The 15,616-nt window shown below is 36.4% G+C and overlaps 1 pseudogene; it reads left to right on the top strand.

Moving 5' to 3' along the window:
- Window positions 1-522, top strand: part of LOC100959817 — a 2,123-nt pseudogene extending 1,601 nt beyond the window's left edge.
- The last annotated feature ends 15,094 nt before the right edge of the window (window positions 523-15,616 follow it).

Here is a 15,616-nt window from a genome sequence, read left to right as displayed (position 1 = left end):
CCCGTACTGCCTCATCCCACCCTGTACTGCCTCATCCCATCCCGTACTGCCTCATCCCGTCCTGTACTGCCTCATCCCATCCCGTACTGCCTCATCCCGTCCCGTACTGCCTCATCCCATCCCGTACTGCCTCATCCCACCCTGTACTGCCTCATCCCGTCCCGTACTGCCTCATCCCAGGTTTCTCATCCGTGTACACAGAGCTGCTCACGAAGCGGCAGCAGCTGCCCCGGGCACTTCAGAACCCCTTCCTCTACACTTTTGGTGTGCTTCTGGACTTAGGTCTTCATGCTGGTGGTGGCCCTGGCCCAGGCCTCCTGGAGGGTTTCTCCGGATGAGCAGCCCTGGTAGTGCTGAGCCAGGCACTAAACCAACTGCTCACTTCTGCTGTGGTGAACTGAGGTCTCATGCCTCTTTGTTGGGTCCTGCTCGCTGGTGGTCAATGCCGTGCTCTCAGCAGCCCTGCTATGGCTGCAGCTCGCAGGGACTTTCTTCCTGGCCATGCTGCTCGTGGGCCACTAGCCCCAACCCTCTACATTGAGTGCCACCATCAGAGCTCCCTCCTGGGCCTCCCTTCCTGTCCCCTCAGCAGCCGCATAACAAGTGCCTTGTGAGGAAAGCTAGGGAAGCGAGAGTAGCCAGTTAGTCTCTGGAGCTGCATGGATGAAGGGGGTACTCCTAGCAGATCCGAAGAGTGGGTTTGGTTATGGAAACTTTTAACCACCCTACCAAGTTCTTCTGGTCTAAGGAATTAGGGTAGCATCAATACCTAGCCCTGAGAAATGACCCCATCCCCCAGCAGTGGGCCCCTGCCTCATCCTGCATGAACACAGTTGCTCAAAGTGGGGTATGGGCAACACGTGGCTTTCCTGACCTACTTAGCCACCCCAGCAGACCACTGCCCCAGGCTTGGTGCTGGGTGCTTCAGCCCAGTTGTGGTGCATGATTCCCTTATAAGGAATACTCAACCCCCACTGCACCCACCACTGTCATGCAGGAGACCCCTCAGATTGCCACAGATTATATAACCATCACCCAGAGCCCATTCTGTCCTCAGCTCCAGCAGTACAGGGAGATACCCTTCTCCCCCCTCCACAGTGCTGCTCCCCATACCTAGCTTTTGTTCTGAAACCCCAGAGATAGCTGGGGTTTGATTTATCTCAGGGAATGTTGGCCCTGAGCCCTGGCTTAAGCCTACACTCCGAACCTCTCTGCTTATCCCAAATGCTCTCTTGAAGTCTGCTGCCCACTCTAAGGCTCCCAGGAGGAGGTGCCATCCTTCCCACTCTGGGTCCTGCCTCTGACAAGCAGTCTCCCAGCTCCCAACAGCACGAGGAAGCTCACACAGAGTGACCTAGAACCAGGTGCAGGAAACTTCTGTAGCTCAATCAGTGTCTCTAAGTGCATTAAACAATAAGGTCTTAATAAAGGGTTCTAGAGGGTACAGTGGTTCCTAACAACCACAAAAAAAAAAAAAAAAAAAAGGAAGAAAGAAATTAGAATTTGGGGGCCCATCCCAAATCTGTGTTTAACACTGAATTTTAACAACAGCCCCCAATAACTGCCATGCACATTAAAGCATTAATCCAGAGAGCATTCCTCCATTGGGTACAATTGGGCTACACAAGCTATTGTCTTTTCATTTTCTGTGGCTTTTGTCATTTTCTTTTTCTGTTCTGTGACTTTTGCCATATAAATTGATTTTAAAAAGCATTTTGTTCTTTGCTCAGTTTATCTTTGCCTTTTAAAATTTTACATCCCAAATGAAGGCCTGTTAGAACCTATTAGACTTTGAGTCTTCATGTTAAATTCAATTTTATAAGATTGTTTTTATATGGCATCACTCTTTAGATCATCGACATAGTAAGAACTTTGAAATGCTACTTTTTAGAAGAAAACTCTGTGCCTCATCAGTGTCATAAATGAAATATTCTCTGAACAATGTTTTGTGAACAATAACATCTGGGAATTCCTGTAGCACTTCCCCTGGACCACATCTCTTTCTTATGATTCAGTGTTGAGTCTTGGGGTATTGCAGTAGCTTTTTTTCTTTACTGGGAGTTCACTGTACCTGACTGGTGAAACAGTGCTTTTGACAAGTACATACAAAGAAGAATTGTTGCTTTCTTGCTTTTGTTTTGCTTTTGCTTTACTCTCTCCATTTCCAAGCAAACCTGCTTCTCTTTTTTATTACTCAGCTTTGTTTAAGGTCCTGGACTTTTCTTCTGAGACAACGCAAGCTTTGTTTTATTTTTAAATGCCTGCTAAAAGTAACAGAGAGTGATTATCAGCAAGAAAAATTAGATTGATAAACTATGGTAGTAATTATTATTATTATTAATCATTTTGCTTATAAAGCACATTCCTTGAGTTTTTCTTTCTCCAATTGGCTTTCCAATTAACACAAATATGATACAGCTCTTTAAAGAGAAATACCATAAAAATGAATAGGGCTTTTAGTGACAAATCTCTGCTGTGACTTGATAATGGTTTGGGTGTATGTACAACAACCGGGCTTTATAAAACATTTCCACCATCAACAAAGGCACCTAACAATTTACAACATCTGTCTGCCAAAGGGAGTATTAGCACTGCTTGGAAAAGCAGCTGATTTTATGGCAAGTGGTAACAAGCAAGAAATAATGGTTTTCGTAGTGACAAGTAAAGAAGGTTTATTAAAAAGTTTCTCTTCTTTGAATTGGAGAAAGATTTGCTGTTTGTGATGAATAATATCCTTGGTAACCTACAGAAAGATGAAGCCTACTAAGTAAAATTGTCTTTTGTCTAATGGGATCTACCTTATGGACAAAAACATTTAAAGTGTGTATTTGTACTTGCTTTGCAAATACGTTAATGATACTTTGATAGTGAAGCCAAGTCTGAGAGTAATGCCAGTTTACTTTGGTGTTTGTAGAATAACCTTAAACTTTAGTAGCTGTTTTTCTTAATAGACCACTTACCCTTGTGCATCTCTGCCTTAGTGTTCCCAGGGACACACCTCTGAAGTTTTATTTTTATTTTTCTCTTAACTAATCTCAGTTCTTTGTTTCAAAACTATGAAAAAGTCAACATAAACCTTTCAGCAGCATGAAAGGGTACTTTTTCAATTTTTGAGGAAAACAGAAACATGTTTTAAAATCTTGCTTCTTCAACTGGCATTCCTTTGGGTACTTAGGAATTTAAGGTATTCTCTCATTTGTTTACAAATTGTTTTCTCCAGAGTGAAACATCTGTTCTTAGGCAATTCTTTGGATTTGCAACAGGACTCTCTTCTTTTGCTAATCTACTTTTTCAGACTTACCTCTTTATAGTCCTCCTTCCTTGGGTCATCTGCACTCAGCTTCTTGGGGTTACTGAATCGCTACTCACCTGCCGGCCTTCGTCATCCCAGTATTCCTCTTCTTTTTGCCCATTTCCTTTTCATGGGGATCCCTTCCCTTTCATGTCACTTACCCACAGCCTCTTCACCTTTCAAGACCTGTGTCCAATGTATGTTATATCCCTAACCATTTTGATAGTAATTAAGACAGAAATTATTTTCTGCTCTGAAGACTTATGCCTTCCTTCACTAGTAAGCCCTCAAAAGCATGAAGATTCAGCTCATGCTCTTCATTCTTCTACTGGTCTGGGTCTCTACATTTATTTTTTCATCCATGGCTTTATTATAGAGTGATATAAGTACTAGAAACTTCGTGGAAGTCACTTTTAAAAAGGAAAAAGGACTTTTGCACAAGCAACCCTTGTATCATGCAATCAATGTTATGGTAAAAGAGATATGCAAAGCCTGGTAGCTCTGGCAGAGGAAACAAATGATATAGAAACACATTTACCTCCCATTGATGGGACATGTTACATTATTATTTAAAGACTAAGAAACCATGAAAATCCAAAATGTGAGTGTGGCCTATTAGTTATTTTATCTGTTAAAAGCAGATAAAGTTTTATCTGTTTTTTGGAGAGAAAAATGAGAAGATATAAGCCACATCGTGATACAACATGAGAAAAGCAAATAATGGCCAGGTATTGTACCCTTATCCATTTGTGCTGTTTTATTTGTGATCTGATTCTCTCAGCATTCTAGAAACACCAACCCTGGGGCCATGATCAAAGTAAGAGTGGTTTTGGTTTGGTTTATTGATTCCAAAGATGACAGGAAGACAGGTATACTTCAATCCACGACAAACTTGAAATAAACTAAGGTGACCATAGACGTGTGCCTCTGCCATGCTAGGAATTGTCAGTGATGACCCCAAATCATTAAATTGTGAAAACGTATGTGGAGTTAATGATATCATTTTACTTCATCAATAGTTATCACAATATTTTGGCACGATTGTAATTTTTTTCTAATTAATAGGTGTATAATCATCAGAATCTTACCCTTTATTGAGTTCTATGTATCTCCCATCTTTTATTTCTCTCAATTTTATATCAACTCTGAAAAGTAGGCATTGCTACCCCTACTTTAGCTAAGAAGTAAAAACTTTAAAATGTTATATGCAACTTGTCCTGGTCTACATGGTTTGAAAGTGTCAGAGAATGGGAACCCAGAGATTGAGAACCCAGGAATGGGAACCCAGGAATGTCTACTTTCCTACAAACAAACTTGGCACTCTCCTTTATGTCACACTGAGTCTCACAGCAAAACATCACTTAATGTTGGTAAGACATAGGAGCTACTCGTGTCGGAAGACTGGATTTCTTTCTGCCTGGTATGATAGTTCTAGTGCAGTTTACAAAGTTAATGTGATATTAGCATTATGGGAAAAATTTACAGGATATTTTTAGAAACAAATACCTTTCTAAGATTTCCAAAATTTCTTACCCAAAAACAGTATTTTTTTTTCCATAATCAAGTTCCTAAGGCTTGTCTGTAAACAAGGCATTCCTGTCGTCAAATTATACAAGTGTATAATAAAGAGTGTGGTTAGGATCTAGGACACTTTTCATCTTGTTTTCCTTCAGCTCTAGGATAGTCAGGTTCTTTATCATAAGCTCAAACCAGATTTGTTAACTTTTGCCTGTTGAGTAACTGGATTCCGAGTAACATGGGGTGGAATTTATACTACAACTTTCATAATTACTTTTAATAATTTAAGCAGATGTTCCTCATATTGGCTTATGGTACATATGTCCAATTCACTTATTTTATTTCTAAGTGAAGTATTCTTATTAGTGTATGCTTGCCAAAATGTGAACTCTGCACTTAAAATAAAAAAGGGACTGAATTGATTACCATCCCCATCACTGCAAGGCATGGAGTTTGTATAGTGGGAACAACCTTTGAATTACCGAAACTAGGAAAATCAGAGGATTTGTAAGAATGAAACGTGAGAAAATAGGCAATAGATTGTGAAGTCAAGTAGATGACGTAAGAGTTATGGAACTCACAGTAACCAAGGAAATCTGGGAGGAAAACAGATACGTCAGTGAATATCTCCTTTAGCCAGAGAGGCCCATCAGCAGGATTCATTTTTTTTTTTTCTCTTTTGTGTATTTTTTGATGTGTATTCCTTATTTTTATTTTAATTTTCATTTATTTGTTTATTTTCATATGATTATGAGGCTACAAATTTTTAGGTTACATTGTTCTCACTTCCAAGTTCAATTGTAGAAAAGAACTTCACCCAGGGGTGTGCTGAACACCCTCACATTGTCACATTAGGTGAGATTCCCTCCAACTGCCCTCCTTCCTCCTGCCCATGGCCCTCCCAGTGGCCCGTCCCTCCTCACCACTCCCCCTTGCTAGACTATTTTTGTGTTTTATCATTCATATGGGCATACTCAATACTAATATGAAATCAATATTGGTAGGATTTAAATCAGAAACAAGGCTAAAGTCCAGCTGGGGATTTTCTATACATTTCCTATTAAAAATATAGTTCTCACAGTAAGATAAAAAAATGACAATAGATAAATAAAAGGATTGGTTATTTCTGGAAGGTCATAAAAACAAAACGAAACCACATTCTAGCTTCATAGATCCAAAACCTAAATCTTTCTTTTCAGCTCAGTGTAAAATGGCAATGTTTTTTTTTTTTTTTTTAATTTGTAAGGGATGTTTGGCTAGTACTCAATCCATATCCCCATGACCAGAACTTTCTCTTTTTGTAGAAAATGTAAATGAAGAGCCAAAGTATAACAATAGATTTGCTCTACACTGGCAAATAAGACAGAAAAGGACCTAATCTCATTTCTTCTAATAGGATGAAACGGACAAAAGGTATATATATCGTCAAGATCCAAGATTAGTTTAGATTGTGATGAAGACTATAAATGAAATTGTTTGGGGTAATGTGCTAGAGAGTTAATTGGGAAAGAGGATTTGCTGTTTTAATTATTTTTCCTAAAATGACATTCTCTAAGGATATGTCAGTTCCTAACACCTGAAAGATGAAGTTGGTCAAGCCATCCATATCATAAGGCCAGGGGAGAATGCCACAGCAGAGTAAAAAGTAAACCCCGATCCACAGGCGTCGCCCTGATGTTGTGACTTTCAGACTGGTCAGGTCGCATCCCCGGCACTACTAATGGTAAGTAGAAAAAATTAATCATTTCCTCTTCCACATAACTACCAACACCGTCAGTATTCCTATCGCCAATTCCACCTCCAATACCAATCATAGTATTAGTGAAATATTAATTTTACTTTCTACCAAAAGAAATTCAGTGCCTAGGGTGTCCCTAGCATAGTTCTTCCAGGAGGTAAAAGCTACTCCTAGAGTTCCACAATTTCTAAAGCACAGAGGTAATCATTCTCTCAAGACTGTAAGGCCAGCAGACAAGGATTTATGATAGAGATAATTACCTGTTATCTTGTTTATGACTTACTATATGCCAAGTCTAAAGAGACGAGCATGTATGGCTTTCAAATCAGAGTTTTAATCTGGTTTCCTATAAAGGCATTTGGTCTAAATAGGTCAAAAATTACTTTATTTTTTTTTTGGCTGGGGCTGGGTTTGAATCCGCCACCTCTGGCATATGGGACTGGTGCCCTACTCCTTTGAGCCTACTCCTTTGAGCCACAGGTGCTGCCCAATAAGTCTAAAATTACTTAAAAGTAAACTTCTGAATGTCATTTTTAAATGGCATAAAATATGTATAACACATAGTCAAAAAAATTCTTGAATAGACAGAACAACAAAATATTTAAAATCCTACTGGATTTTTAAAATAAAATGATTTTCAATTTGAAGAATATGAAGAAAGCTGAAATGAAGAAAAATAGCTAGGAATTTTCATGCATGACGTGACTTGTGACTGTTCACAGACATGCACAAAGTCTGGTGTGTGAGGCTTTCTTGGAGAAAGGAGTGATGAAATATCTCAAATGGCGTATAAATTAAATATGAACATTTGACAGGGGAGATGAAAATTTTGGAATCTGATATTGATGCTTTCATGATCATCTAACAGAAAATTTATGCCAGCAAGAAGATGTTTCTTCTTTGGGATTGCAGAACAGTTTTTTCCCGTTAGAATCTTTTTCCTCCTCTAGAAAATATGCCTGTGTAACATATCTAACATAGGACTTAAAGAATGATTGGAGCTGTTGATCTCCACATGTTTTCAGTTTAACATGAATCCTGATTTGTAACACAACACATTATGACAGTACCTGAAACAGTAAATATTTAAGAATAGCACAAATTTTCTAAAATACTAAGCATATAGTATACTATATACTGGCAAGTAGGATATTGATGGCCAATAATTAATATAAAATTATATTGAAATGAAAACCCATGTTACAGAGAGCCTTTTGATGTTGTAAAGATCTACAGATGCCGTGTTTCATTGAATTGTTAAGCCAAAGCGTCTCATTTGGCTTTAGATAAGCAGACCTTATGCCTATGTTATGCATTTTGCTCGGGTGATTCAATTGCAGGTGTATTTTTGTGGAAATAACTTAAAATTTAGAGTCAATTTAACTTGGTTTATAATCACAACTTGATTAGTTTGTCTAATTCTTGAAGTTCTTTTGTAAAAATGAGAAAGTTGCATCAGATGACTGCTAGGCGCCTTTGGAGTTGTAAAGCCTGAGATTCTGAAACTGATGATGATAAATAAAAAAAAATTCAAGGAATTTGGTTGGGTGTGGTTGGATAGCAGTCCATTTGGTCATCTTCTTGCTGTGTATCTGAGTGTTTCATCTGCATTAGACTCTTTAAGAGGGAAAATAAATTATTTTTGAACATAAAAGATACTCGTAAGAAGATGCTCGTATATTGAGACATAAACTTAAGCACTTTGAAATTATAAGGAGAAAACTGTTTACCAGAAATAAAATCTAGCACATCTAAAGAAAAAAAAAAAAAGATCCAAACAAGATCACTGAAACATTCTGGAAAGTATTATTGAATATAGGAACATACAGGTAAAAAGAAAAAATAGCTCACTTCTGAATTATAGTAAAATATTCCAGGCAAAGGTACTGTAATTTTAGCCAACTGAGACAGCACCTCACAAACCTACCAAATATTATAACCAAGAACCTCTGTGATTCAGAGTCCTAGGAAGGCAAATATAAGCTACGTAAACAGAAGATAGAGAGGTCTGAATTTTGAGGATTATTAATTGCAAAATTTTCATTTATCCTCCTAGTTTTCTCCCCAGCATGTGGTTACAGCAGCTAACTTTCCCTGAGAAGCTGAAGAGATACCACCTGACAAGAATTGCTCAGGCTGGTTACATGAATTCATCTCTTCAATTCTGCAGACATGTATCTGAAGAGTTTTACTGCTATTATCATTTTTTTCAGATGAAAAAACTGAAGTCATTTTTAATTGTATTTTTTATGGATGAAATAAGAAAGCCAGATAATTACATAATTGATAGTGAAAGTTTAGATAAGTAATTGACTTTGGAAGAATTTGGTCTTTTTGTTTGTAAACATTTGTTTTCAAAGAAAATGTAAACAGTTTGTGTTCAAGCTCTATGCTAGGTACTGTACTGACCAGTGGGGACAAAAAGATGAATTATGCTTGATAGTTGCCCTCCTGATATGGGGCAGACAGCCACATAACAGATAAATTCCAGGAGAAAAAATAGGCAAATGGTTTGCAGAAACAAGGAATGAAAAGAAAAAGAAGAAGAAAAAAAAGAGCTTTTGTTGCACCAGACACCAGAGTTACATATGATAATCCCATCTACTTTTCATCGGACTTTGGAGAAACTTTAATGGGAGGAAACCAACACAGGGACACTAGCCAAAGAACTCTTCTAATAAACAGCAGCACCAGAAATCATATCTATTCTGTCTGAACACTAGAAGCCGAATAGTCCTACATTCTACATGGTCCTTGGGTACAGGCCACAGTCCCTTTGGCTGTGTTTAACATCATGGAGCCCATTCTGTAAGGGCCACTGAGCTCTTCAAACTGGGAGGTCTGGTTCTCTATAATCCTCATCCTCAAGGCTAAGAGGGCTCAGTTGCGTAAGCTTTCACCAGCTGGCAGAGGCAATCGGAGCATAAGGTCCAATGTGGATTTACTCAGATTTCCAGACTGAGACAGGCTTATTCCAGAGTCTTTACTCTGTCTCTGATTCCTTGTTTGTTGTATTTTTATTTTGTGATTATCCTGTGTTAGTAAGCAGAACCAGAGTTCGTTAGCTTTGAACAATTTTTGCAAAGCAGGGCTTTGTTAGGATGTCTTTGGGGTGGACTTCTCAGAGAAATCACACTTCCCCTGGGTTTTTTATTTGGGCTCCAAAACAGTGAAGGAGAGCATTTTTTCTAATGAGTAGGTCAGAAGGATCATTATCTGTGCTCATATTCTCCATTCCTGATCATGATGGAAAATCTAGTTAATTTTTCAGTTGTTAACACTTGGAAAGAGAATATTGTCTCACCCAATGTGTTAATATTCCCAGAAGTTCTGGCATCACTGAACAAGCAGTTCTGTTAAAATGTGCTGCTTTTTCTTATATGTCATTCGGCATTATCTTGAAATCTTTCTCATATTCACTTAGAGGCACTTGGCCAATTCAGTCCAACCTTTTCTGATTCATTACTCAGCAAGATGCAAGTTTACCTCACACTAATAGGTAGCCAAGTGAACACTTTGTGCCCTGCATCGCCTTAAATGTGTTACTTTTACTTATTTAAACTTTCATAAATGATAACCGTTATGATCATTATTATTGCATTGCACAGATCAATAACTATCATTCTTCTCTTTCTCAATGTTTAATTCCATTCATAAATGAATTTCAGAATGTTAAGTATGGAGGTATTCATTAAAATTCACTTGGCTCAGACTCTCATTTTCAAAGGTATCAGACCATGGAAATTATTTACTCAGGTAATAATAATTTTAATTATAACTATAATAGCAGCAATACTATAAGAAAACCAATATTTGACACTTTTTTCTTTGAGACAGAGTCTCACTTTGTTGCTCTTTGTAGAGTGCTATGGCATCTTAGCTCACAGCAATCTCAAACTCTTTGGTTCAAATGACCCTCTTGCCTCCCAAGCAGCTGGGACTATAGGTGCCCACCACAATGTCCAGCTATTTTTTAGAGATGGGGTCTCACTCTGGCTCAGGCTGGTCTCGAACCTATGAGCTTAGGCAATCTACCTGTCTCGACCTCCCAGGTGCTGGGATTATAGATGCGAGCCACCGCACCCAACCTGGTTTGACATTTTTAACTTGAAGACACTTTTACAGGTATCATTTTGTTAAATTTCCTATAAATTTTGTGAGTGGTAGAAGAGATCTAATAATTACAAAAATGTACTAGTGGGAAAAGACAAGCTTACAGAAGTGAGGTGACTTTCCTCAGGCTCGTCGGAGTTATAAATAAAACACTAAAAGCATTAAAAAACCTAAAACAATAAAAGAATTCAGAATGTCCATTCCTTTCATCTTACACTAACACCATGTTTTTATTTTCTAAATGATTAAAAAAGTTCTGTATTTTAAAAGTGATGAAAAGCCTATCCCTAAAAGGGATAAAGGACATTCATACACTTTGTATCTAGCCTAATTGGTGTGTTAATTCGTCTTTTAACAGATATATTGCTCTTATAGCAACATTGCAACCAATATCAACATAGAAAAACATATGGAGAGAGAGAGAGAGAGAGAATTTTAATTCCGGCAATTTTATGAGGGTATTAAATTATATGTTCTTATACTTTTTATTTATGTGTATCTAATTACTGTTGGGATTTAGCACACTCTCAGCTAAACAGACATACTTACATTAGAATTTAGTCTAGGAATTGCCTATAAATAACCTTTACCTCTCTATCTTGATAGGTAACTTTTTATTTTATTGCTTCATAGAAGTTCTTTATATATGTTAGATAAGAATTCTTACAGATTACATTGTTTTCCCTCCAGTGTTTGGCTTTTATTTTCATTTGCATAGTGCTTGTTTTAACGGTAATGCATTTTTAAATGTCTAGTTTTTTATCTTTTTTTGGTCTTAGCTATTTATATATGTATTTTTAAATTTCCGATTAATATGAGGGTACAAATGAGTATGTTACAATGTTTGCACTTGTTACGTAAAGTCCCCGTTTAGTTGTGTGCCCCACCCAGGAGGTATGTCATATATTCTTAAATTTTGCCCCTTAGGTAGGGGCACACCAATCCCCCTCCCTGCCTTTTCCTCTTCCCCCCACCCTTCCTTCCAACCTGAATTGAATTGAGTTTTCCTCTTCTGTGAGCATGTATTAGTTTATCTTAACTAGCTTCATATTAGTATTGAGTACCTTGGATACTTGCTTTTATATTCTTATGATACTTTACTAAGAAGAATGTGTTTCAGGTTAATGCCAAAGATGTTAAGTCTCCATATTTTTTATGGCTGAATGATATTCCATGGTATATGTATACCAGTTTATTAATCCATTATTGGGTTGATTCCACATTTTGGAAATTATAAATTGAGCTGTGTTAAACAAGGTAGTGCAAATGTTATTATGATAAATGTCTTCACTACACTTCTATTCTCTGACTATTGAAGTATAATTAATATACAGATTTTTATATACAAATTTTTAAAAACTGAACACATCTATGACTAGAAAAAAGATAAAGATACACTCTTTCAAAGTATTATTTAACTTCAATTCTTGAATTATTATTTATTTGGGCACATAATTTAAAGTTGATAATTTTCAAAACTTTGAAATGTCTTTTAATTACTTTGTTTCCATTGTGACTATTGAGAACTTTGCAGGCCAAAGTTACTAATTCATACTTTGTAAAATATCTAATCTTTCCCTTAAAAAAATCTTTTTTTATTTGGTTTCTGTAGTTTTGGTACTATGTGTTATAAATATACATCTACTTTTATACCAATAGAAATGTTTTATGCTTACTGATTTAAATAGCTTGGGGCTTTTCATCAGTTTTGGAAAATGCTAGTATTTATAATTATTAATGTTTTCTCCAGTCTCTCTGTCTTATTCTTTCAGAAATCCAAGAATGAGATTGTGAGATTTGTGTTTTTTCGTTCTTCTCACCAAGACTCTTGGAATCTGCTCCATATTTTCCATCTCTTGGTATCTCTGTGCTTCATTCAGGCTATAGGTTCTAATAGTTTGTTGATTTGATATCTTTAGATGTGCTTCATTTGTTCATTTTTTATTCTGTTCATTGAATATTTAGAATAGCAATAGTCACGTATTTCATTTCTAGAACATTCTGTCTGTATTTTTATTGTTTCAGTTCTGTGCTTGTATTCTCAATTGACTCTTATTATTTCAAAAATACATATTCTGTTTTCATATTCTGAATCTGACTATTTCAACCCCTTGAGTCAGTGGTGGTCAAATTGTATTATTTATAGTTTGTGTAGATTGTTACTCCTGGGCACATACCACTTGTTTGGAAATGATAGATTGCCAGTCATATTTTTGTCATGGTGAATCATATGAAATTTGTTTTGATGATTATTTCCAAAAGGAATTTCTATCAGTTCTTTCCAGTTTTGGGCATCTTTAAGTTAATTTTTTGCCCAAAGGTATCTAAGACATTTTTTTTTTATTTAATCAATCCTTTACTTTTATTTCATTTTCTTTTGCTATTATAAATAGCATTTTGATAATCATCCTGGTACATACATTTTGTTCACATTTCTGAAAATTATTTTCATAGGATAAAGTCCTAGAAGTGACATTGACTGGTCAAAGAGTAGCCACATTTTTAATGATTTTTAATTAAATCATAAATGTATACACTTTGGGGGTAAATTGTGATGAAAGGGAGGGCAATTGGTGGGAGGAGGGAAAGCATTTGGTGGGATCTCACCTAACGTGCATGATGCAAGACAATATTTTAAAATTACTTTAAAATTGAATTCCCAACTTCTCTGAAGATAGGCCCTGCTTACCAATTATGATGGTAGAAATCTTTATGTTACCTGGAATTGAGGCTGCAATACATACATTTTTTGCCATTTTTTCTTTTTTCACATAAGCATTTTTTCTAACTTATGAGTTTACCAAGTATGTAGGCTTGCAGAAGTTCATCAGTTGCTACCTGACCTAACAGAAGCTGACATCTTAATCTGTGATTCACCATGCAACCACTGCATCTCAAACATTATCTTATTTAATCTTAACAAATTTTGGTCCACCTTTTGTAGGTGAAGACCTGTGTATCTGCGACATGATGTATTACTCAGTTATTAAAAGAATGAAATAATATTTTTTACAGAGACTTGGATGGAACTGGAGAACGTAGTCCTAAGTGAAGTATCTCAGGAATGGAAAAACAAACACCACATATTCTTGTTAATCAGTGGGAGCGAAACAATGGTTATAAATGGTTGTGTAGCTGTGAAGGACTTTGGAAACTAAGAAGGGGGGGAAGTTGTCAGGTGATCAGGAATAGAAACTTACCTACTGGATACGATGTACACTACTCTGGGAATAAAGGTCCTGACTTTAGCATTATGTAAAAAACAAAAACCCCCCAAACAGGAAAAAACTTGAACTTCCTTAATATTTTGAAATTAAATAAAAAGGTCATTTGATTGTGTTTCCAATATAGAAATTCACAGAGCTGAGATTCAAATTTTTTTCTAAAATGCTTATGCTATCATCCTGAGTTGTTATACACATGCATTCTCACATATGTATATTTAGGTACATGCACGCATATGTAATGATATGCACACTATCTAACAAAAATTGTCAAACATAGAGTAATATTGAATTTTAGTGGGCATACACCCAAATATCCGCCATCTTCCTTTGTGTGGTAACATTTTACAATAATTGTGTTGTCGTATACCATTTCATTTACTTGTTCCTCTACAACTTCATCCTTTATCTTCAGCACATTTCAGTCTAAAGACATCAGTCCATCTCTTCCTAATTGCTTCTGCATGCCACTTTGGTTTGTTGTTTTCTTTTTGATATAAAATATACACAAAATGAATACAAAGCATGGATACACCTGCTGAGTTTTGACAAATGAATAAAATATGGCACACTTCATGAATTTGTGTTATTCTGAGCACAGAAATGATATTATCTATCAATTCAATAATAGTACATAGTCTTTCAAAGCAAGCATTGGCATGTATTTTTTAAAATTTTACTTCTTGTACACTGTTTCCAAAAGGATTTGATGTTATTACTACCTTTATATACATGAAATACAGTGTGATGTCATTGTAATAGATTGAAAAACTTTAGAAATGCTTAGAGGTGATGGTATTAAGTGAAAAGACTAACCTGCACATCACACAGTTTTTGCACCTAAATAATTATAAATGTTATTACAAAGAATTGATAGAAGAGTAATGGAAGCCATGGTGATGACCTGTTGTTAAAGAATACAGTTTCCTTATCAAACAAACAAACACACAAAGCAAACACTAACATTCCTGAGCTCTTTTAAAAATCTGTTTGCTAGTGAAAGTGCATCTAAGGATGGTAATTGTAGCAATCCTGTTTTCATTCTGCAAAGCAGAAAACGGCATTTCAAACTGAAGGAATTTATATATACTTCAGAAAGAGTATAAGAATTTCCACGAAAGAGGACTTATGCAACAGTCTCATTCTACAACATCCTTGGAGAACTTTTGGATAAGTCCCTTGGCTGTGGATAGGCTTTCTCAGTGTTTTGGTAACCCCAGGGCTGACAACTGAGAGTCATAACACATTTTTATTTTCATACCATTTCTCACGTTCAATTTTCCTACTGCATCACAAAAATGATTGGATCTCAATCTTGGATACTGGGAATACTTAGTCTTGGTTTTGGCTATGAAAGTAGGACTTGGAAATTGTGCTCTGTCTTTGGAATATACTTTTCATAGCAAATAGTCTCCCAAATCACTGATTTTAAATGAAGAACTAAGATGCTCATTAAATATAGCATTGTAATTTTTCTCAGTATAAATTGTTGAAGACCTTAAGGATCAGAGCTATACTCCGGGAGTTTATCAATAACCTGTAGAGGATTGGGTTACATAGTAAACATAGTTCACTACAGGTAAGTCTTCATTTTTTAACTGCAGCCACAAGATAGCACAAATATATCAGCTTAAAACAACAACAATTTATTTACACACAGATTCTGTAGTTTCCTGGATAAGCTCAACTGTGTTCTTAGTTTAAATTCTCTCATCAACAAAACCAGGACAT

The sequence above is a fragment of the Otolemur garnettii genome, unplaced genomic scaffold (assembly GCF_000181295.1).
Source record: "Otolemur garnettii isolate 467f Iridium unplaced genomic scaffold, OtoGar3 scaffold00009, whole genome shotgun sequence".
NCBI lineage: Eukaryota > Metazoa > Chordata > Mammalia > Primates > Galagidae > Otolemur > Otolemur garnettii.
Note: the sequence above shows the minus strand (reverse complement) of the source record. Positions and strands in the feature narration are given on the sequence as shown.